The sequence below is a fragment of the Paramormyrops kingsleyae genome, chromosome 24, assembly GCF_048594095.1.
Source record: "Paramormyrops kingsleyae isolate MSU_618 chromosome 24, PKINGS_0.4, whole genome shotgun sequence".
NCBI lineage: Eukaryota > Metazoa > Chordata > Actinopteri > Osteoglossiformes > Mormyridae > Paramormyrops > Paramormyrops kingsleyae.
Genome location: NC_132820.1, coordinates 6830534 through 6856366, shown reverse-complemented (window position 1 = coordinate 6856366; position 25833 = coordinate 6830534). Strand labels below are relative to the sequence as shown.

Genomic DNA, 25833 nt, shown 5'->3' with positions numbered 1-25833 from the left:
TGCTCCTTAATCAGTCTTAAATAGTCTTTGTTGGAGTGGCACAGAGATCGTTGACAGGTCACTGTAATTAACAGCAAACCCGCACCTAATCAGCAATCCCGCACCTAAATATTTATTGGTAAATTGCTGGAGCGCGCGCGCTGCGCGCAGGCTTCCCTGGACCGCCTGGGCTCCCCCCTGGCACGCGGCTTCCCCCTGGGAATTTCCCAATCCAGCGCAGAGCCCAAGAAGTTTGGCAACTCGAGATAAGCGGTTGAAAGTTGGAGGTACGGGAGCGCCAGATGGGGATTCTTTTTATGCACCGTTTACAGTAGAAGATAAGAGCAGTGTTTTGTTTTTCTTTATCTCAATGAAACTGGCATTTCTTGTTTTTCATATTTGCCTTTAGTATAAGTCCAGATACCCACTTCATGAAACAGGAATTATTTAGCATATTCCTCTCCAGCTGTCTGTACAACATGTAAATCGACTGAATGAATTTTAGGCTGATACAGAATACCATGCTCGCCCGTACTGTATACAGGCTTTGCGCATTGTCTCACGCGTTATTAATAAATTATAAGTATCCAAAGGTAGTGATTGTGACGAATAAGAATGGCCCTTTGTTAAAGTCTGTATACATACAAGGTATGGTCCTATTCTGCAAGGATCCACAGATTCCGGACACACATTAGGCTACTGCAGAAAAATATATATCCTGTAAAAAGGCATTTCATGCAAATTTAAAAAATGCACGGTTCAAGGTTAAATACCGGGCACATTGTTTAAAAAAAATACGGAAATATATTATTTAAAACTGAGGAAATGCATGCCGTACAGGCCTAAGTGGAAAACACCGCAGACTACAAAGTGCCAGTCTGATTCTAAAGGCAATAATCAGATTTATGGCATTCATTCCAACGTACAACCATCATTCCTGTGCAGACGATTTTAATGTATTTTATCAAGCGTGCCATCTGGAGATGCGTCACATAACAGGTGTTATGCCGAAAAAGGCATCCCTGCCTTAGAATGCATGCCGGTATTACGACGAGTTTAGCTTTTTTAGGGTTTTTTGGGGGTCAGGGGTTTTTTAGGGGTTAGGGTTAGGGTTTTAGGGGTGTTTTGGGGGTTAGGGTTAGGGTTTTAGGGGGGTTTTGGGGGTTATGGTTTTAGTGGTTTTTTTGGGGGTTAGGGTTAGAATTTTACTGGTTTTTGGGGGCTGTTGATTAGCACTACGGTAGCCTTACTCGACTATGTAGCTCAACTCGTTTCAGATCAGCGACCATGCAATCGGTCATTTAGAGACAGGCATGCATTCTACGGCAGGGATGCCTTTTTCGGCATAACACCTGTTCTGCTGCATCGATCATCTGTCTGAGGGCCTGTTGACAGTTGTAAAATGCAAGTGGACAAAGCAACCTTCAAGTTTAAACAACCACCGAGATGCATGGAGACTCGATCGCTCTAACCACTTGCCGAGGTGGTCTGGGAGGCATGTAACCACGCATCGTATTGTAAACGCTTATGCGTCCTGACGCGCCCCCGACAAAGACTTAACAATAACCGTGTGCGGGGCCAGTACCGGTCCTAAGCGATATGGCGCCCTAGGCGAGCATCACCGCCGACGCCCCTTGACGAAGACAAACTGAAGTTGACTGGCAAGTCGTCGTCCCTCAGATGTTGCCGCCCTAGGGACCCGCATTTGTCATATTTTAATTGGCTACCCTGTGTGTTATTTCACAGACATTCTCTGTTGACCATATGAGGAGATACATATGGGACACGTTATCACAAAATACTAACGTATGGTTATTGTGTAATTAGATCAATATGAATTTAGAAATTAATATTAACAGGATATTAAACTATTTATTAAACGCTTCTCTTTCTTTTGGTACGCTTATGACCATTCAACTAACCTGCGTGTTCTAGTAATTATGGAAAAACTTAAAAAAAAAAATTATGTGTGCCAATATGCCCCAGTCTGCCGAAATATCCATATGAAACTGTTAGCTTCTTTTTTTGAAACAGAGTTCATTACTGAATGCCAAATTATTAAAATGCAAAATGGCAAGATCATCTAAATATGTTAATATGAGCCAGTTGGAATTTGCGCACGTCTATTTTTTACCGGCACTAAAATATTGCTTATCTAGATAAATGCGTAAGACCTTTGTCAGTTACCCTTACCTTAACCATAACCCTAACCCTAACCCCTAAAACCTAACCGTAATCCCAAGACGGTGGAACTGCACATGCACAGAAAGGCTCGATAGCACTCAATAGGTAGGATGTTTTGTCAGAACACCGGGAACAAAAAGAATTACTGAGACGCATCTCTGAATATTAAAATGTTGCATTTATTAACTATCTTTAGTAGATATATTCACTAACCCAGAGCAACGTGTCCTCTAATGTCTACTTTGTTGCCATCCTGTCACTTTTCTCCAAAACCTAAAAAAATTAATTATGAATGACTAATAATCATAACAATTTTAATTATTAAACAGGATATACCCCAGCCTCATCCTGTACTGAATCAGCCGCTGTGAAAAAAAAATAGTGGATGGAATATTTAATTCTATTATTATTTTACGTGGCCAGTATGAACCTCTGGAGATTTACAAGTGGTGTAATAGATAACTTAGGGCGACGCGATGTTTTTCATAGCCGTCCTATAGCCTATACTATAGAAATACTCGCCGTATTTCTGGTCCGGACGCATTTTTCGGTTTTTGTTATTGTAGTTTGGCGCTTGTGGTGTAATTGCATTTAATACGTAAGCCGACAACGACGCCAAACGTTAAGGCCGCACGCCTTCTTTCGGGATCCCCTACTGGAACAGCCTGATCGACATGTTCTTTTTTGTTTAATTTGTTTTCCCTGCTAGCTTTCCCACGTTTAACGGTTGACAATACGCTGTCGGAAAAAAGGAGTACCAATTTGTACCGGGGCTGTACCCTCAAGGGTCTACCAGTTGTATCCTAGCTGTAGATAAATGCACCTTTTAGTCTAATTTAAGGTACAGAAATGTACTCTGAGGAACATGACAAAGGTACAAACAGAATTAATGTACCATCAATGGTACAGAAATGGTATAGAAATGTTCCTCAGAGTCAATTTCTGTACCTTAAAAGGTCTATTTATTTAAATCTGTAGGGGGCATTTGCCTGGAATTTGTAGCATACATACTTGTAAGGCATTATGACCAACAACCATTATTAAAAATGTATTTAAAGATATCAGGTTTAAAACTGATTGGCTGTTTTGACATTGAATGACTGAGAAATGATTGGCTGTTTCGACACTGAATGACTGGGAAATGATTGGCTATTAAGCCACGGCTTTGAAACAAAGGGTGTTTGTTTTGAGGCATGTAGCCTGATAATTGTGCTCCACACCTAAATTATTGCACCTCCCATAAACGTCCCGCTGATCAAACAGAAAAATCACATGAACGTTCTCCCATTAGTCATGGCGAATGTAGTCGCTCTACAGGGCTACATCTGCAAATCAAAGGTCATATGATTAAAATCACAGATTATAATGATTAAATGTGACATATACTTTTGCATATTTAGTTTGACATTCATGTTAATTAAGGATACTTTATCCGTGAACTGAGTGAGTCTAAGTGGTCCAAGACTCTGATAAGAAAGTTATTATGAAGTCCAGTGTTTTAGATCCCTTAGTAACACTTTGTTTTGAAGTCTGTTCCTGAACCTAAAGTATCGCTATTTCGTCCTGAATCATTATCCAGCACGTAGCTTAATTGCAGGGTTGGTTCTGGCTACTTCCCTCATTTTAGAGATTGGTGGGTTTTAATTCATCTGGAAACGTAATGGTAGTTTGGTGGTGGTCTACCTAGTAGGCCTCCTTGACGGCTCCCTGGGGAGGTGTTTCGGGCATGTCCAACGGGGGGGGGGGGAGGCCCCGGGGCAGACCCAGGACACGCCAGAGAGATGATGACTGGGATCACCTTGGTATCTCCCAGAAGGAGGTGGAGGAGGTGGCTGGGGAGAGGGAGGTCTGGGCATCTCTGCTCAGACTGCTGCCCCCACGACCCGACCCCAGATAAGCGGCAGAAGATGGATGGATGGATGGATCATTAATACTCATATAGAAAAAGAAATTGTCAAACCTGCACATGCATATGCATTTTACAGTGTGACCAGCCAAATTAGCGAAACAGCTTATTTCACCCCCCCCCACCTCATAAAATGGGTGTTGTTGCATTCTTTTCCACTGGTGGGACTCAGGCATATTTTAAGGATGACAGCATGAATGGGTGACATGAGCCAGCTGCAGTAAGATCGTCACACCAGAATAAAATTCATTCAACCGCTTATCTAGTCCAGGCAGAGGTGGGTAGTTCAGGGGCAGAAAGTAAAACTTAAAAATTTTATAATTTTTTTTTATAAAATTGTGTCTCCCTCTGTGGGGACTGAAAAAACGGTCTACACGATGTCAAAATAGCAGGTTTTTAATCACATTAGGTCCCCACTGTGTAATATATATATATATATATACACACACACACACACAGACACACACACACACTAGGGACAGTTCAGAGGCTCCAGTCCACACATTCCACATAGAGCTCCAAAAGAAACAGTGTAACCATTAAAATGTGGGTCAGAACGCAAGGGTTCATGGGAAATGCGGCATGTCGTCAACAACAAGTGCTGAGTTCCGAGATCGGAATCGGAACTCCAGCCAAAACAAGGCTGAAGCCATATAGCCAGAGAAACTTCTTTTATTTTATCTCTGCATAGGCTGCTATCTAATTTTTCATACCATCATACCTTCCAGACATTACACTGCGGTACACGGTATTTTAATATTATTTGATCGTGACGGACCAACCCCGTCCTGTGCTTGGCCAAGTTTCCAAAATACCAAAAATACCTTAATACTACTAACTTCTAATACTAACTAACTAAGACTCTGATCCACAGTGTTCCATGTGTAACTCTTGGTTTTAAATTGTTAGGAATAATCACTGGACAGGTTGCATAATCGTTACCTGAAGCCTGAACGACTGCTCCTCACGTTGTCCACTTAATTCTAATGATCTAATGATGAGTCACACATTACACATGAGCTTTATGATGTTTATAACATGTTTATGACATTTTCAATAAGGAATCCCCTTCTGTCCCATATTATCACTGCATGCCAAACATAATCATGAAACATAAAGGCCGGTCGGAGCTTCACTGCATTCCACAAATGTACAAAATACTGTAAGGCCATAAGCAGGTTCTGTTTTTGGCTGCTTTTGAAAACCAGTAAGCCAAGTCCTTGATTAATTAGCTGCATAAGGAATTACCTTTGATTTAATGTAAGCATGGTATTTGGCACTGGGCTATTTAAAGAGAAGTGAGGGAGTATTGCACACGAAAATATCTATAGGTCTAATAGAATCCAGCGACAACACTTACACTTCTTTGATCTTCTTAAGAATGTGTCAAGGGCAATAATGCAATAATGCATTCAACAGCATTTGCTAATATATTAGCCTATTGTAGCGTTTGGGCATTTCAGGTCCAGTAAGTACAAATCCAGACCAGGATTTTGTTTCTACCAACTAGGTTAGTATAATGAATCACAGTCACAGAGTACGCAACTGGTTGGTAGAAACGAAATCCTGGTCTGGATTTGTACTTGCTGTACCTGAAATACCCAACACTAGTGTATGATGTGCAATCCAGTTACAGAGAGGCAGGTTGTTAATTAAAGCATGATCTAAAGTGAATGTAAAAGAAAATGTAAAATCCATTCCTGGAATGGAGTACCGTCCATTTGTCTGCTGTAAACATGTAGCATTGTGACTGGTAATTCCCTAAAATTACTATTAAAACTTTGGAAAATTAGCTAGGAATTTCCCTATGAGCCAGTACAGTAGAATTTATGATGAATGTTTTGTAGTTTTGTTTAAGCCATTAACCCATTTTATGAGAAGTAAATACCAGCTCAACAGAGACGTATGTGTGACGTATATGTGATCCATCCATTCATCCATCCATTCATCCATCCATATATAAGTCAGGGGTTCACACTGATTCCAGTCTTATTCAATATAAAGTTATCATTTTCATTTCTCTTCCTCATGACACAATCATTGTCATATATAAGGTACAGAATTAATAGTATTTGTGGCGGCTGTTTTACAGAATTACTGTACAACATAATTACTGCACAATGTTTAAAATTTCTTGGTTGCACATACAAGGTTTCTTACTAGGTGTCATGGACGTGTGAACAAGGTATTAAATGACTCTCCAGTACTGCAAACACTAGAAGCCAGGGTTTGCACCAGAGGACGGCAGGAGGGGTGTTTTAGGGGGGCCCTCCTAAAAATATTCTTTAGCCTCCCCCACTACGAATAAATGTACACAAATAGAATAATATGGGGCATTTCCATCAGACCCCACAAGTAAAGACTCCGCCTCCCATTTTCATAACTGTCTAGCGATGCTTCTGAGGCCAAACATTTGCTAAAGATTGACAAACCTGACAGGGGGGGCTGTAGCAACAGCTGTGGGTGTCAGAGCCATGCAGGGACTTTCACACAGTGTCACAGTTAGCATTAGGGGTTGGGTTGCGGACTAACCCCCGCCCCCCAGTATGTTTTGCATGATCGTTCATGATCGAAACCGGGCACTCAGTAAAATTTGCTGACTACGGGTTCACAGGACTCAGAAGGGAAGCACTTCAAAGGCCCACGGAAAGAGGTCGTTACAAGACCCTGGGTGGAGCTGCAGAGTGGAGCCTTTGAGGAGGATATAGACCTTCAGGTTTCACCTCTAGTACATCTTTATCCTGCTACATTTTTATAGTCATTTCTGCTGCAGTTCGATATTCAAAGTCCACGCCGCACACACCGATTACCTCGCCGGAGATGTGGCCTGTTTTTTTTAAACAACCGCACGCTCTGGTGTGGCGTCAAGACTGCCGACTGGTGCCAGAGGGCGTTATATCATCGTCAGTCAAAAACCAGAGCACTGGGTCAAAGGGCTCCTTCGTTCATCATCTGATTAGTCATAAACTGGGAGAATAGTCTGTAAAAGCAGCAATGGCGTGCGGTGAAGCCCAAGCATGGGTTCAAAGTTCACAGCCTACGTGCATCTATGCCAGGGTTCTTCAAGTCATGGTTCTCAAGGTCTCAGCACTGATGACTTTCCAGCCTTTTTCAAGCCTCTGCGACCAATCAGAATCGGTAAATATTAAAATACCTGCCTGGGAGGACGGAAAACACGGCCTGGATTTGGAATCTAGGGCCAGGTTTGAAGAGCCCTGATCTACATAGAATGACACCACGGAGCACTTACGTGGGGGGAGAACAAACAGGTTAAATGTTTGGTTCAAAGGTGCAAAAGCGATTCCTGGGAGCAGCATGTAGCTCAGCAGGCTAAGTCTCTGTCCCTGTTATCAGAAGGGTGCTGGTTCAAGCCCCTGCCTTGGCAGAACTGTCACACCCGTGGGCCCCTGAGCAAAGGCCCTTAACCCCCAGCTCCACGGACGCCACTGCAGGTGTCTGCCCTTTGCTGCCAAGCTGGCTCTCACTGATATATGTGTGTTATGGAGAGTAAGATGGAGAGTAAGATGGAGAGTAAGATGGAGTAGGTGAAAAGACAATTTCCTCATGAGGATTGATAAAGTATCCAAGCTAAAATTCTACTAGCCTTCTGTGCCCTTCCTTAAAAACCATGACAGCTGCTTGTCATGCCTTTTAAATAAAGAACAGTGACTCATAGACAAAGTCGGGTTCAGCTGTCATGCTTATATTGCACCAGGAACCCCTTTGTTTAAAAGCACCTTCACCTTAGAGAATAACCTGATAAAACGCCTCCAATTGTCAGCACGGGTTCCATCGCGGTTCCACTAAGCACCAATCCAAGGGCTAGAAAGTTCAGTTCCAGAAAGTACAAATCCAGACCAAGGTTTTGTTTCAACCAACCAGTTGAGTATAAAGAGTCACAGTCACAGAATACACACCTGGTTGGTTGAAACAAAATCTTGGTCTGGATTTATACTTTCTGGACCTGAACTTTCTACCTCAGATCAATCCCCATATTGGTACTTTAACAATGATCAATGCGATATGGACCGCAGTTTATGGTTACATTTCCTAACGCAGAAGAGCAAACCAAACGTGGCACCAATCCTTGCAATGGGATGCACTGCATGCCAAACGAGAATGCAAACACAAACGCATTTACGCAAAGACAAACACATCAATTCCGCTTTGATGAGACTATTGACATGGTACCGTATCATGAAGAGACGCAGATGAAGAGGCACACATGAAGATCAAAGGCATGTGCAACACAAGGCGCTATCTTCCCATCGGTGTACCACATAGCTGTAAGCTGAAGCTGTTAGATTAAGAAGAATAGAGATGACCTAAAACAGGTCTGGTGCCAAGCAAACAAATTGCTACAGTGATAAGGCCAATGATTCTTTAAATAATCCACAATGGCCCTTGCTTCAACCTGTAAAGATTCAAACTGTTTGCTTCATAATTCAGGCATACTTAAATCTAACATACAGAAGTCAGTTGGAAGTTTATTGATTGCTGAAATGCCACAATGCTTTCATATATCATTTATCCACAGGAGTGAAAGCAGAGACTCCAATACACTTTTATCGCATCCCACTCTAGGGTTTTTTTTGGATGTTCTCAGGAATGTAAACACTGACTACACGAATGTGCACGCCGAGTGACCCCTCGCAAAGAGTGTGTTGGTGCAGCCTAGAAATTGCAGTCCTGCATGTACCAATCAAAGGGCTAAACGATCGCCCTGCCAGTTCAGGAGCAGTTCCAGGCTGTGTTTGAAATGTCCACTTGTTCGTTCGTTCGTTCGTTCGCTTGTTCGTTCGCTCGCTCGCTCACTATAGAACGCTACATAGAACATTCCCCAGGGATTAAGGGCAGACAGCGTTTGACACATTTCAGACATTAGCCGGATGTTACACTGCTGCATAATTATGCACCGGATATTTATATTTGTTACCTCTGTTATATTATATGTCACCAGAACATGGACACTAACGTTGTTATTTTTGGATAAGTAAATGATATAATTCATATGTGTCTTCACAACAATGAAATAAAAATAAAACAAAACCTTACGACACAAATCTGTGCACCTGTAAGTTTATTTACAACCTACTTCACTGTACTGTATCCACCTACAATAACTATGCATGTTTAACATACCGTATTAATTGTGAATTAGAGATACCCATGTAAAGCAGTCAAATACATTAAAATACCTGTTTTTAAAGCAGCAGTAGCTTTGGTATTGTTATTATACCTTACAGGCAAGTATGTCATAGGCAGCCTACTTTGTATTAATTAGCACACTGCAGTGATGTTCTTTAGAACAAGCTTTGGGGTTTTTGACACTCACGTAATAGGCTGCAATGCATGATGGTCTAAGCTTCTGTGCACTATGTGTCGGTGTGCCTCACACCAATTTGTAGCGCACAATATGGTGGCTGAAATTTACCACTGCGAATTCGAACAGCACTACAAAATGGCCGACTCACCACGTAGTGCACTATATAGTGGGCAAGTGGATATTTCAAAGACTGTCTTAGTCTTTAATGCCACTTATAATACTGTCTGAGTTTAAATATGATGTCTAACTTGTTTTACCAACAGAGCCATTGAAGTCAGAGCCCTTTGCCCAGAAGAGACTGTGCTCTTCTGCGGGCTCCATCAACTAAACCAACACCATACCCATGACTTACCAACTGGTGCACAACACCTGCACCTTGTAATTTGATCTATTTTCAACTAGCGATACCAAGACAAATGGAAGGTATGTTTGTAGAACTGACTGCCTTCAAGAAATGGCACCATCTGAACCATATTGTACTAGTTAGTACAGTATTAGACCTTTTAACATAACCTGTTTGGCTAATCGAGATACTGGAGACAAACAGAGGTGTGTTTGTAGAAAGACTGGGCTTTTTGGAAACTGCTAGCAGATAAAACACTGCTGTAGGTATGGAGTGTGTGCGAATAGAGGAAGCTTCCAGGAGGAAGAACTCATCTTGTCTCAGTACAACCTGTAAACATGCCTGATGTTTTGCATACTTCACTGCAGCGGTGGCACTCAAAGGCGGCGCAGGAGACTCGAACTTCGAATACGTTTAGCAGAAAAACAACAAAAATGGGAGGAGAAAAAGCCGAGGATCTACTTGTCAAGCAAAATACCTACATATGACAACTGGTAGAGTGTCAGTGGTGACAAGGTTAATCTAATTTAGCTAATAGCTAAGCGCATAATCATTTTGTGTCTAATTAAGTAAGACGTTGAAAATGAGCAATTTGTGGTTAGAGGGCGAAGGTGAACGTTAGTGCTGCATTGTGGGTCTTAATTATAAAGCAGAAATGCTGCTTCTTATGGACAGATTCTACAGATACAACAAAGGGCAAGACCGTTGGTTGGCCTGGCGAGGCCAATACAGGTATATGCAAAAACATACAAAACACTCCCCGAGCATTTATTCGGGAAATGACGTATCCTGCTCGGAATGTCACATGTCAGCATTTTTAAACTCCTGTTCAAAACAAATTGGAAGTGATCCAATCCCAAAAACACATTTACATTCACATTTACATAACTGGCAGCTGCTTTTGTCCAAAGCGCCCATAGGAGTGAGTCAAATAACACATTACAAACATATGCACTGCCAAAGAGCCGACTTGGCGTAAATGCAGCTAGGCTGAGCTTCCAATGAATATACGGGTAAGTGTAAGCAGTTCACCCAACACTTATTCCAGAACAAAAGAATACAGGTGTAGTCTTCTAATTATTTTTTTAATTAGAATCAATTAATTAAAATTAATTTTTGAGACTAAAATACACTCAGATTCAATCAAACATAGATACACAACAAAGGGGCAAAGCCTCATACGCAATGACGCACAAAACTGCCGACTTACTCATACAGCGCGATCGTGCACCTTCTGACGTACACAATAATAGATGCACAAACACATTCCCGTTCTCAATAATACACACTGGCATGCATACTGATGTAAACGATCTTTCCCCATCACTGAACCTAGTGGCAGTATATGGACTGACCACCAAGAATGGAAAGACTCAAGTCACAGATACGCCATCACTCCGCCATTTCCCTTCCCATGTCATATTAGCGGTTAGCTTAGCACGTGATTTCAGTTTGGGTCCTCATTTGTGGTCCGTAAATGTACTCATAAGCTGTTTACCCAACTAGTACATCAGTGCAGATCAGTCGGCAAGCTGTTCTATACCAACTAGTAAACTGTACCGACCGTTGTTTGGAATTCCATCTCATATCCCTTACGAAAATTAACCATGGTTTTACTATGATTAAATAACCATGGTTTACAATGGTTTGCCGTTTTTCATGGTTTTTTTGGGTAACTATGGAAAACATGACTATGGTTTTATCATGGTTTCGCTACAGTTAAACCCTAGTATAATCTTGGTCATAAACAATGGTCTTTGTTTTACCATGGTCTTTCCAAACCATGGTAGTACTATGGGTAGTACCAAAGTACCATGAGGTACCATAGTAAAACTATGGTTACTGCATAAAAACCATAAGAAACCATAGTGAATTTTAGCCTGCTCTGCCGCTACCAACACAGTTTACATGCTCTTCTTACCACAGAAAAAGCGTCCATAGCCTATATGTTCACAATCTGATATCAAAATCTATCTCTCAGATTTGGGAAAGACAATATACTTTACTGATTATTAAAAATCCAAATTCAATGTGAACACATAGTGTAAACCCTCGGTGGGCCCTATTTATATCTGTAATGAATGTATTACAATTTTATTTATCTGCGTTTGGTTTACATTGCGCACCTAGGCATTCTGGCGGCGCGCAGCATGTTTGCGGAAAGTCACAACTGAACATCAGTGCAACAAATGTTGGCAAGTGGCCTCATGAGCCATGATCCAAGAGGTTGCTTTCTGAAGGGAGAATGAAGGTAAAGACTATAATATAATATAATATAATATAATATAATTAATATAATATAATATGACCGATAAACTGACTGCTTACAATGACGCTAAATTGCAGTAACCCGTTCCCACCACAGGTATGCGCTGCCGACGCCAGAGACAGCTCGAGACCTCAGCCGCCGATCCCTCGGTTCTTGTAAATCACGTGACTGTCACCTCATACAAACTAATGGCAGGAGCCCAAACGGGTGTGATAAACAAGGAAGGAGTTCTCGACAAGGTGGAGTTTGTGCCATTCGCACGGTGGCAGAAGAACTGCCCCAACGGTATTGTTTTGACTGTAGTCAAGGCTTTTTTTTGAAGTACCTAAATTAAAATTTTTCCTCCAGATGTTTATTGCCTGATGGTAATTATTTATATTTGCATAAAGCACCATGAGTAAGGGAACTTAATTATGCGCACAGAAATAAGTAAAGGTGACCTGCTCACATAGGTAATAATAATCCCCTCTTCTTTATCAACACGAACACTGCTAATCGTCTTTAGTGTCAGATAGTTATTAGAATGTCTGCGAAAATAGAAGAGTATCTGGAAAACTCCTTAAATAACCTTGTCCTGATGATTCACTCATGTTTGTGGAATGGGAGGCAGCCCCCATGACTGATGTCGCCACTGGTGTCCCATTACGGTATAATGGGCTTTCGTTAAAATTCAGACATCGCAGCGCTGAATCACACGAACAGACTCCAGCGACCAGCAATTAGCAGGCGAAGAAGCTAAACCGTCTGGCTTGGGATCGACAAAATCATTGACTCATTGTCTTGTTTGTGTCTTTTTTTTTATTCATCCATCCGCCTTTTACACCAGGGCTATTCAAACCACGGTCCTCAATGTCCGAGTCCGGCTGGTTTCCTAGCCTACCTTTACCTGTGATCAGGTGTGAAGCCTCTGTGGCCAATCAGAACTAGTAATTATTAAACTAACTACCCAGGAGAACCGAAAACAAGGCCTGGATTTGGATCCGAGGTCCAGAATTGCAGAGCCCTGGTCTACACCAATGACCCAGTATTCATCCAGTTATACCTACATAAATCATTTCTTTATTTTTCCCAGTTGCTCGCCCACAGTAAGCTGTCTCTTTATGGGGTACATGACTTTATGACGCTAATGTTTATGTTGGCTCCGGCCCTACATACACTACATCAGTGTTTCCCAACCCAGTCCTCGGGGAACCCCGGCCAGTCCACGTTTCTGCTTCCTCTTTGAGCAAAAACGTGGACTGTCCGGGGTTCCCCGAGGACTGGGTTGGGAAACACTGCACTACATTACTCGACTGAATTGTGGACGCTGGACAGGAGTTATTTGAATTTCACCGTACTTTATATTCCAACTCAAATAATATTAATACAATGTAATTTTATTAATTAATGAAGAATTCAGTTATAACACATTACAGGACATGAGTATTTGAACAGGAGTAAATGTGGCCTGCCCCTTCACCTTAAAGAACCAAGAAAATGGAGCAAACTTATTTTTTGTTTGTTAAACGAAAAATGGCACAAGCGCAAATGAGCCCAAATTTGTTAAACTGTAAGGTGCATTACTTCAGATTAATTCAGCACAAATAAGCCTACAAGTTCAGTACTTTACATGAAACTGCAGGCAAGAATCAGCTTGAGTATATGGAATTTGTTTTTTTGTGTAATTGGTCAGATTAAAGTAAAATACATTTATAAAAACAAACGCCACTTAAAGCAACGTGGCTTATTTAAACCACCATCACTGAAATGAACGTTATAAAAAATATTACAGCAAAATCAAACAATGTGGCAAATGACAATAGACCAAGGAAACCAGCACGTGCAATATCACAGTGTTACCAGGCGTTAGTGATGTGGTAACGCAGAACCAAGCAGTTCATCACAATTGAGGGAAGTGCATGAAACTGACGGTTTTATACTGGTAGCAGGAAGTGTTTATAAATGCACAGGCTGTCACCAGAGGTCACGAAGAGTTACTGCCTCTCGCCACCCGCTCTCAGACAGCTTGTTTCCGCTACAAAATGATGTCGTGATATTATCTACTTGATTGTTCGGTTCAGTCAGATTAACACACACACACATGCACATACAGATAAAGAGAAACCAGTTAAATAAATTAGACAAAAATATTTCATTTTGATGTATAAATTTTCTTCCATGAACATGCATTGGATGTTAAAGTGTGATCATAATATTTTTATTAGTGCATCTGTACTACATTTTTTTCCTAGCAGGCACTGCCACTAACAGCCTGCGGAATATTCACATGGTGATCCCCTCCCCCCACCCCCCACTGGCGGAACAAATAAACGAGGGCGCTATGGGCGATGGTCCCCTTTGCGGGGGAGATCAAGAAGCGCATCACATTGCATTGCAAACCACAAGAAACCTAACCAAACAAAACATAGACGCTTTACCAGGCTGGCAAATTTGACTCAACCAGAATGTACAATTTTTCATTTTTCTTTTGACAAAGCTATATAAGTTCATATTCTATATCGTAAGGATATTTCGCACAGACACACGGTACGTCTGTATCGTTTAACCGTTGAGGGTCAGAGGCTTTGCTGGGTCATTTTTGTATGTCTGATTTTGGCTTTACGCTGATTGAAAACGGAACATAAGGGTGGATCCCGTAAAATACTGGACGGGCGGAGAGTTGGGCAGCCAGTTGACCTTGGACCCCCAGAGGGGTTTTTTTTTCTCCCTACTTTGGAGTTTTTTGGTCCCTCTCCTCCGTTGTCACCTTGGGGTGACGGTTGTGCAAGGCGCTATATAAAAATGAATTGAATTTAAAAACTGCTCCGAAAGTCGAGTTAGACAAAGTGACTCGTTACTTGCAAACGATTCGGCCCAAAGAACTGGCTTGGCAACTTCGCCGTAAGTTTCGGCTTCCTTGGAAAAATAACTTCCTGAAAAAAATACAACAGATGTCATGGTAATAGCCTCAACAAGGAACGTCCCTATGGTGTAACCTGAAGCAACTCCGAAATTCATGTTTTTGCAAGCAATTACTGGCATCAAACATAGGTTCCGATGCCAGGATCATACTAAGATATTTGTTTATACAACAAGGTTCACACAGCATGTAAGGACCTCGTACTCTAAACTGTTTGAAATGAATCCATTACTAAATGGTCAACTGGTAATAAAATATACTTTATATTGGTCCCAGTGGGAAATTGTTTAATAGGTCTACACTTAGACAAGTTATACGTTGCGAGTTACCTTATGGCAAAGCTTTTCAATTACGCACAATTTAAGGAAGACATTGAATACTTTCTGACTTAAATAGACCTATTGTGCATTTACAGCCCATTTCTGGTGTTTAACAGGAACCGTCACGATAAATAAGGTAGGGCCTATTTTTAACGAAATCAATGAAAAAGGAAGAAATGTCGAGCATTTACTAAAACTGGTTTTTCGTATAATCTGCAGCATTGATGGATCAGCACACAGCTTTGTTGAACACTTAACACTAAAGATAGTCCAATAGTTCTAATTTAATAAGATTTCATATTTACGCATAAATGCCGGCTGTATGAATCGCTGCATTGAGCCCGACTAGCTGTTTCGCTCGAGATTGCTATTTAATGCACCGTACAAATGGCAAAACTCAGAACAGCAGCGTAATGCAAGGATAGTATTACAAAGCCATTAAAATGAAAGCTTGGCTTATTCGATCACGATTACAGTACGAATGGAGTCTCATGCATTACAGTAGTGAATTACATTATTTGGCATACAAAAAAACAAAAGTCAGGATGATAATGTGATGATAAGATGGACTCTTATTTCATTAACTAATTATTTACAAGCTGATTGAAGGGTGCCTTTTATAGTTAATGACCTTTGACATAACAGTTCATAAAACTGTTAGTCATCCATTTGGGGGAATCACAACAAAGCAGCCTCCATGATTCTGAACTTACTATGTAATATTTTAAGGTACAGTGTGTTTTGAACAAATGCAAATTGTGACAGTTGTTAATTTAGTAAGGGGGTCACTTTTAAATGCACACAAGAAACGGGAAGGGGTACGAGTCGAAATACGTAAAATCTGGCCGGCGGCAATATTGTCTTCTATTTTTGCTTTTTTTCCACCTGCAGTGACGGTTGCTGATTGACACCCTTGATTGTCAAATATGTTGCTCTCGTAACTTTTTATTACAGATTAAAATTCTGTAATTGGCATAGCACACCGGATATGAACTCTAAAGCATACGGGCGCAGCTAAGCCTCTTGCAGGAGTGTGAGAATAAGCGCAAAGCCAAAAAAACGAGCCGCGTCGCCAGCAAATTATGCACCGCCGGACACACCCTATCTTTCCGCTCCCAGACGAAAATAGATCTAGCAAAAGAGGAAGCGGTGTGAATGAGTTCCGCACTGTCATAGCGGCATCTAGTGGAAGAAATAAGGTATTGTTCTGTGTCAGACCCTTTTTATGTTGTATTCACCAGTCTCATAACAACTTATTTAGTACAGCAGGGGTAGGGAAACTACGGAGCCCCTAAGGTGACAAAGGAGCAGAAAAAAACAACAGAAGGAAAAAAGAAAAGTAATGTTTTGCGATATAACCCAAAACTTTTGCGTTATAACCCAAAACTTTTGCATTATAAACCAAAACTTTTGCTACATAACCCAAAACCTTTGCGTTATAACTTAAAACTTTTGCGATATAACCCAAAACTTTTCCGTAGTAATGCAACAATAAAATCAGGTGTCTATCGTACTTTTGGTCATTCAAGTACAACTTCCAAAGCCGCTGTTTGCATGATGTGGTTGATCCCCGCTTCGCTTATTAATCTAATTTAACGGTTAAAAAAACTTTCAGTGTTTCAGAGTTCAGTGTGGTAAGATTTGATTGTTTAATTCATAATTAGTCATTTGTAAAGCAAGCCTTGGTAAAGTACGTTTCAGTAACATTGCTAATGAATGCTTATCTGTTGAGGTTGATTTAAGCCTAAAGAATTGATCCTTTTTTGTTGTTGTTTCATGTTTATAATAAATTAATATAATTAATATAAATCAAACGCACATCCTCTTTTTTCACATGAAGTCCATTTATTCTGCATTTTGCATACATCCATCGATAACCATGAAGCTGCCCAAAGTGCAAAAGCTGCTCACGAATAAATTTAGTTAATTACATCACCCAAGTCGGAGTAGTTTTTCCGTTGGAATAATCCCCTTTCACATAAAATCCTCTTGATCTGCCTCAGATTTATGTGAACATCATGCCTAGATCCGAGAACAAACTGAACGTCCATATATTGTAGACCAAGATCAAAGTAAAATTCGATTAAACGCTCCATGTTTTCCTATCAATTATGTTCCTTACACTGACTGATTACTCATATTTCCAGTTCAAAGTCACAAGAGTTTTGCCGTATGTCGCAAAAGTTTTGAGTTTTAACGCAAAGGTTTTAGGTTATATCGCAAAAGTTTTGGGTTATAACGCAAAGGTTTTGGGTTATATCGCAAAAGTTTTGGGTTATAATGCAAAGGTTTTGGGTTATATAGCAAAAGTTTTGGGTTATAACACAAAGGTTTTGGGTTATAACACAAAAGTTTTTGGTTATAACGCAAAGGTTTTGGGTTATATCGCAAAAGTTTTGGGTTATAGTGCAAAGGTTTTGGGTTATATCGCAAAGGTATTAAAAATAAAATCAGGCAGAAAGAGCCATTCAGTAAAGAGATATTGAGTGTAATCACTTTTTGGCAATAAGAAAACTGCATTGTACGGGTTATACTGGTCCTATAGAGGTGTTTAAAGTGGTAAAAATGGGTTAGTTGTTTACTAATCATGTACATACAACCCAGAAGAGTGTAAAAAAAATAAAATCAGGCAGAAAGAGCCATTCAGTAAAGAGATATTGAGTGTAATCACTTTTTGGCAATAAGAAAACTGCATTGTACGGGTTATACTGGTCCTATAGAGGTGTTTAAAGTGGTAAAAATGGGTTAGTTGTTTACTAATCATGTACATACAACCCAGAAGAGTGTAAAAAAAATAAAATCAGGCAGAAAGAGCCATTCAGTAAAGAGATATTGAGTGTAATCACTTTTTGGCAATAAGAAAACTGCATTGTACGGGTTATACTGGTCCTATAGAGGTGTTTAAAGTGGTAAAAATGGGTTAGTTGTTTACTAATCATGTACATACAACCCAGAAGAGTGTAAAAAAAATAAAATCAGGCAGAAAGAGCCATTCAGTAAAGAGATATTGAGTGTAATCACTTTTTGGCAATGGGTGAACTGCATTATACTGGTCCTATAGAGGTGTTTAAAGTGGTAAAAATGGGTTAGTTGTTTACTAATCATGTACATACAACCCAGAAGAGTGTAAAAAAAATAAAATCAGGCAGAAAGAGCCATTCAGTAAAGAGATATTGAGTGTAATCACTTTTTGGCAATGGGTGAACTGCATTATACTGGTCCTATAGAGGTGTTTAAAGTGGTAGAAATGGGTTAGTTGTTTACTAATCATGTACATACAACCCAGAAGAGTGTAAAAAAAAAAAAATCAGGCAGAAAGAGCCATTCAGTAAAGAGATATTGAGTGTAATCACTTTTTGGCAATGGGTGAACTACATTATACTGGTCCTATAGAGGTGTTTTAAGTCATAAAATGGGTAAGATGTTTACTAATCATGTACATACAACCCAGAAGAGTGTAAAAAACATAAAATCAGGCAGAAAGAGCCATTCAGTAAAGAGATATTGAGTGTAATCACTTTTTGGCAATAAGAAAACTGCATTGTACGGGTTATACTGGTCCTATAGAGGTGTTTAAAGTGGTAAAAATGGGTTAGTTGTTTACTAATCATGTACATACAACCCAGAAGAGTGTAAAAAAAATAAAATCAGGCAGAAAGAGCCATTCAGTAAAGAGATATTGAGTGTAATCACTTTTTGGCAATGGGTGAACTGCATTATACTGGTCCTATAGAGGTGTTTAAAGTGGTAAAAATGGGTTAGTTGTTTACTAATCATGTACATACAACCCAGAAGAGTGTAAAAAAATAAAATCAGACAGAAAGAGCCATTCAGTAAAGAGATATTGAGTGTAATCACTTTTTGGCAATGGGTGAACTGCATTATACTGGTCCTATAGAGGTGTTTAAAGTGGTAAAAATGGGTTAGTTGTTTACTAATCATGTACATACAACCCAGAAGAGTGTAAAACAAATAAAATCAGGCAGAAAGAGCCATTCAGTAAAGAGATATTGAGTGTAATCACTTTTTGGCAATAAGAAAACTGCATTGTACGGGTTATACTGGTCCTATAGAGGTGTTTAAAGTGGTAAAAATGGGTTAGTTGTTTACTAATCATGTACATACAACCCAGAAGAGTGTAAAAAAAATAAAATCAGGCAGAAAGAGCCATTCAGTAAAGAGATATTGAGTGTAATCACTTTTTGGCAATGGGTGAACTGCATTATACTGGTCCTATAGAGGTGTTTAAAGTGGTAAAAATGGGTTAGTTGTTTACTAATCATGTACATACAACCCAGAAGAGTGTAAAAAAATAAAATCAGACAGAAAGAGCCATTCAGTAAAGAGATATTGAGTGTAATCACTTTTTGGCAATGGGTGAACTGCATTATACTGGTCCTATAGAGGTGTTTAAAGTGGTAAAAATGGGTTAGTTGTTTACTAATCATGTACATACAACCCAGAAGAGTGTAAAACAAATAAAATCAGGCAGAAAGAGCCATTCAGTAAAGAGATATTGAGTGTAATCACTTTTTGGCAATAAGAAAACTGCATTGTACGGGTTATACTGGTCCTATAGAGGTGTTTAAAGTGGTAAAAATGGGTTAGTTGTTTACTAATCATGTACATACAACCCAGAAGAGTGTAAAAAAAATAAAATCAGGCAGAAAGAGCCATTCAGTAAAGAGATATTGAGTGTAATCACTTTTTGGCAATGGGTGAACTACATTATACTGGTCCTATAGAGGTGTTTTAAGTCGTAAAAATGGGTTAGATGTTTACTAATCATGTACATACAACCCAGAAGAGTGTAAAAAAAATAAAATCAGGCAGAAAGAGCCATTCAGTAAAGAGATATTGAGTGTAATCACTTTTTGCCAATAAGAAAACTGCATTGTACGGGTTATACTGGTCCTATAGAGGTGTTTAAAGTGGTAAAAATGGGTTAGTTGTTTACTAATCATGTACATACAACCCAGAAGAGTGTAAAACAAATAAAATCAGGCAGAAAGAGCCATTCAGTAAAGAGATATTGAGTGTAATCACTTTTTGGCAATGGGTGAACTGCATTATACTGGTCCTATAGAGGTGTTTAAAGTGGTAGAAATGGGTTAGTTGTTTACTAATCATGTACATACAACCCAGAAGAGTGTAAAAAAAATCAGGCAGAAAGAGCCATTCAGTAAAGAGATATTGAGTGTAATCACTTTTTGGCAATGGGTGAACTGCATTATACTGGTCCTATAGAGGTGTTTAAAGTGGTAAAAATGGGTTAGTTGTTTACTAATCATGTACATACAACCCAGAAGAGTGTAAAAAAAAAAATCAGGCAGAAAGAGCCATTCAGTAAAGAGATATTGAGTGTAATCACTTTTTGGCAATGGGTGAACTGCATTATACTGGTCCTATAGAGGTGTTTAAAGTGGTAGAAATGGGTTAGTTGTTTACTAATCATGTACATACAACCCAGAAGAGTGTAAAAAAAAAAAAATCAGGCAGAAAGAGCCATTCAGTAAAGAGATATTGAGTGTAATCACTTTTTGGCAATGGGTGAACTACATTATACTGGTCCTATAGAGGTGTTTTAAGTCATAAAAATGGGTTAGATGTTTACTAAGCATGTACATACAACCCAGAAGAGTGCAAAAAAAATAAAATCAGGCAGAAAGAGCCATTCAGTAAAGATATATTGAGTGTAATCACTTTTTGGCAATGGGTGAACTACATTATACTGGTCCTATAGAGGTGTTTTAAGTCATAAAAATGGGTTAGATGTTTACTAATCATGTACATACAACCCAGAAGAGTGTAAAAAAAAATAAAATCAGGCAGAAAGAGCCATTCAGTAAAGAGATATTGAGTGTAATCACTTTTTGGCAATGGGTGAACTACATTAAACTGGTCCTATAGAGGTGTTTTAAGTCATAAAAATGGGTTAGATGTTTACTAATCATGTAAATACAACCCAGAAGAGTGTAAAACAATTAAAGTCAGGCAGAAAGAACCATTCAGTAAAAAGGTTTTGACTTTAATCACTTTTTGGCAATGGGTGAACTACATTGTAATGGTTATACTGCTCCTATACATGTGTTTGAAGTGGTAAAAAGGACTGGATAGCTGATACTGCAGTACAGAGCAGGAAAAATCCACTGACTCTTTAATATGACTGCAAGATTAAGAATTGTCTTTATCTAATAAGTAATCCGCATCGGTTGTGTAGTGAAACTCATTTAGACGTAGGGACATTTATAAACATATATCTACATTAATGTGTCGCATTTGAACTTCCATGGTTTCATGACGTAAGGTTACAGTTTTACAACGCAGTTACGACCGAGGACTGCTTTAGTTTAAAGCGTTTTACATGACAATGGCTTCCTTTGACTCTTATTGCAATTATTTATTTAAAAATTCACCAAACCCTTAAATCTGACAAAGACATACCTTCGCTGTTATCTCGGGGATACGTGTACGGTATACTTTTTGCATTTTAAGACGATTTGATATCGAAATTACCCGCCTTAGTCGCACAGAAACTGCGATGCATCCTGAACAGGCTGTGCGCGCTCCCGCGGATCGTAATCAGTTTCTGGCAGACAGTCACTTTTTGGCACAACACCTGAATACTGAGGGGAACCCTGCACGACATGAGGACAGCATGCAAACTCCACTGGCCATAGAGAGAGAACGCAAAGGTACAATACACGGTGCAGAGAGACTTGCACTATAGGCTAATAGCAGGACATCTCGGCATGCTGCTCGTGATTTGGTGTGTAGTTTTTGAGGCCGCATTCACCGCTATGAGGATGCCTGCATGCTAGACAGCAACCATAACCCGAATAAAGTTTATTTACCGAGTAACGTAGAATGCACAGCAGCTGGACATTATTAAACCAGATCAAAACTATCTGATAAACTTCGTTAAATATTTTGCAGACTTTTCTCCTCACACAAGTGTGTCACGCTTGAGTTTAAATCGTATCTGTTGCACTGGGTCTTTGTCTTTATTGTAAAAGCACGGCTGCGGTGATTTCCAATGTTTTGCAGCCTGTATTAATAAATCTAGGTGGAACGGAAAATTCAAGTTTGGATGAGGACCAAAACCACTTTATCACTGGTTTGATACCCTCTGCGATTTGGCTTGGGGTGAAAATAAACATCTAGGCATGATAATTAATAGGTGTTGTGCCGAAAAAGGCATCCCTGCTCATAATATGAGTTTACATAAAAAGAAACGATAATTTACACGCGTTACAAAAGAGAGCTTTCCTTTCGCTGTTTTCAGTGCTGCGCGCTCCCGAGACAGGCATGCATTCTCAGGCAAGGATGCCTTTTCCATTGAACATTAAATACGTCCTGAATAAGCCCTTCAACAACACGTCAGACATACCAGCTAAGAGACTTTATCGCCTTATCTCAAGCCAGCTATAAGTAAATGAATAGGTTTCAAGCTGTAGGGTTGAGCTAACATACTGCTATCAACAAATGTATCTTTAATTTAAAAGTCAGTTTGATAAAAAAAAATGTACGTGACATATATACTTTGCACTCATTTCTATAAACATTGAGACACGTAAAAAAGACCAACTGATAGGTTCGAATGAATAATGGATTGCGTCAGACTATACATTTTCACTTTTGAAAAACAAAATTACAAGCCTGATTAAGTTGCCGATTAACTGCTCATTAATAAACTATATTCTTTTCATATTCAAAAATAATCTAGTAAAACACTTCAGTAATGTATAGTGAAGATAAATGACAGAGAAACAACTTTTGGATGGACAGTTTGTCACATTAGTATTTTAACTTCCACTTTCATATTAGATTAATCACCTTTTCTGGGCAAAAAGCGACACCAGATACAAATACTTGGTTTATTTTGAAGTGTAAACATCACTCGTGCTTACAGTTATATACAAATCACATATACCTGTGTTTATACAGGGCATATATACATCAAATAAACTCATTTAAGTGTTACAAACAAACAGAATTAATAAACTCACTCCACTCATGAAAAACACATTTATATTGACTAATAAGTTTCCACCCACCTCATAATGAACAGAAAACGCAGATCACAAGACTTCTTATATATCCATTAGGTAACTTTTGATATATAGACCAATATAAAAAAACAGTATAGTAGATAAGACAGGAATCCACGACTATTAAATACCGTGACGTTTAACTTTCACTTTCCGTAGAGGCTTTACTTACCGTAAATGAAGTCAAGTTTCACATTGAATAACTTTGGCCAAACACGTCATCCTAGTAAATAATTAAAGTAAATACAGTTTTTCTTTTTAAAATAGAATAATAACAATGTTTCGAACCATTCGTCACGTCATACGTTTTATTGTAATAAAATGAAACTTAAACTTGCGCTCATCATTCATTTTTACTTTGGTTATGATAACTTATTAGTGATGAATACTGACCGCCGTAATAATAGTAACTGACAACAATCAGACTTTTTAATGTTTAATGTAATTAATGGCAAAATTATAAATATGGGAAACTGGTGGTATACTCATTTTTTAATATAAAACTTGAAAAATGTAACCTAAGGATTTTTACTATACGCCGGTAGATTTCTGTGCCAGTTGACATGTGATAACTGAACCCTTTGTGGGCTTGTTGGCACAGTAGAGGTTTATCAACAAATTCCAGCTCCTAGAGCTTCAACATGTCTAGAGAGATGTTATCTACTGTATACTATGGGGTCAGGGCTTTTGAGTATATGGCCAAAAACAGACGGGAGGGCAGTGGTAATTAAGGGCACCATCAACCTCAATTTGCTGACTAAGTTATCCAGAAACTCTCCTCATTGTCTTTTGGTCAGGGAGCCTCATTCAGCACCGTCAAATCTTGTATAAGAGTTTCCTTTTTTTTTCTATATATTCCCTCCACCCCCCCCCCCCCCCCATGGAGGACTGCTTTATTTTTAATTTCCATTGCAAAAAAACATGAGGAACCAGGCCATGAGGGCCCCCAGCCCACAACTCTCAGCCCCAGCACGAGCTGGGCTCAGATCCAAGAAGGCCCAGAAACCAGACAGCAGTGTCCACCCCCAGCAGGAGGCCCAGCCCGAGTCCCCCCCCCCCCCCCCCGATCCCTTCAGGGCACGGGCTCTCCACTGCTGCCAGACGGTAGATTCCTGCCTGCCCCACCCACCCCCAAGACCCTAATGTTTTAGGATGACTATTGTGCAATTAAGATTGAGGGGCAGCACACTGGCCAATGGTAGGACTTGTGGCCCAGGCCATGTGACATAACCCAGCCCTTCAGCCTCCACGGCCCCACCCCGCCCCACAGACCCTAGTGTGTTATGGTGTGTGTAGGAGACAGAGGCGCAACGGGGGGACGAAAGGCATGGGCCCCTTCTGAGGGGCCGGGACCCTAACCGACCCCTCACCGATTCCCATCCCTGCCCCCGCCCGGCCAGCAGGGGGCTGCCCCACACTGCCCCGGGATGCCGAACGATGGGGCCGCCCACCCCACCCAGCACCGGGCCCCCAGGACCAGGACCCACACTGGCCAGGAAGCCAGTCCGGTTGGGCAATATGAAATTCCACAGTATTAAACGTGGGTCAAGTGGGTGAGAACTGACATAAACAGACAAAGACTGTAGGACTTCCAAGTCCAAAGACCTACAAAGTCTGCATTGCAAATCCCTTCAAACATGACCTGTATTAAAACCTTAACAAAACAATGATGTCTCTGCTCATAATGACATAATGACATGTTCTAAGTGATCTGTGGCTCTTACTGCCATGCAGACCTGCCAAAGGAACATTTACACACTTAATCCCCATTTCCAGTAAACTTGGCCCAGAGGGAGAGACAGGAAGGTCCACTCATCTCGAGGATCCGGCGAGGAGCCGAAGTCTGCTGGTTCATCCTGGGATCACTTCGCGTACCCAAAAGGTTCCGTACACACGCCTGATCCGGCTCAGGCCAGACATTTATCAGCGCAGGCCTCAATACAAAAGCGGGGTATATTAACGACTTCAAAAATGTATAAACCGTATAGAACAAAAGCTGCAGGCAAAGAAAATGATGTTTAAGTGATCTACATATTGGTGTAAAGCTATAATTTCATGTCTATCAAAGTGTGTCAGCTTAACCATTTCAAAAACTCCCCTAAAATCACTCCAGGATTTGCAGCGACCATCTAATACAGCCACGTGTTTGTTGACTCGACCACCAGCATAACATGTCTACTAAATACCTCTTCCGATGATTTAACTAATTTAGGAAGTGGAGCTGGTGGTGGAATTGACAGGCAGTGAGAGCAGCAGAGCGTGCAATCGGTGCTACAGAACCCTCCCTCAGAGAAAGCCAGTTCCATCTCAAAGGATTCCACCCACTCTGGACATCATCTGCTCTCCACACTGCCCTCTGGAAAAAGATACTGAACAATTAGGACAAAAACGAATAGATTAAAAAACAGCTTCTTCTACCTATTTACATTAGCTAAAGTAAGCCTAAATTTTAACCACTGATAGATTGTGATCCATCATTGGTATAAAACTCGGGATTAACTTAAGTGGACGTTATTTGTCTAGGTTATTATCGTGACGAACATACAAGATGGTGGA

General features: G+C 40.1%; 2 long non-coding RNA genes across 2 annotated transcripts; both read left to right on the top strand.

Annotated features, from left to right (window-relative positions):
* Positions 1–10617: 10617 nt before the first annotated feature.
* Positions 10618–12246, top strand: LOC111839573 (uncharacterized). Its single transcript, XR_002837124.1, has 3 exons — positions 10618–10751; positions 11869–11989; positions 12104–12246. It is a non-coding gene; the product is annotated as an uncharacterized lncRNA (long non-coding RNA).
* Positions 12247–21813: 9567 nt separating this feature from the next.
* Positions 21814–25777, top strand: LOC140582314 (uncharacterized). The gene is made up of 3 exons (XR_011985248.1): positions 21814–21921; positions 25054–25159; positions 25490–25777. It is a non-coding gene; the product is annotated as an uncharacterized lncRNA (long non-coding RNA).
* Positions 25778–25833: the final 56 nt, after the last annotated feature.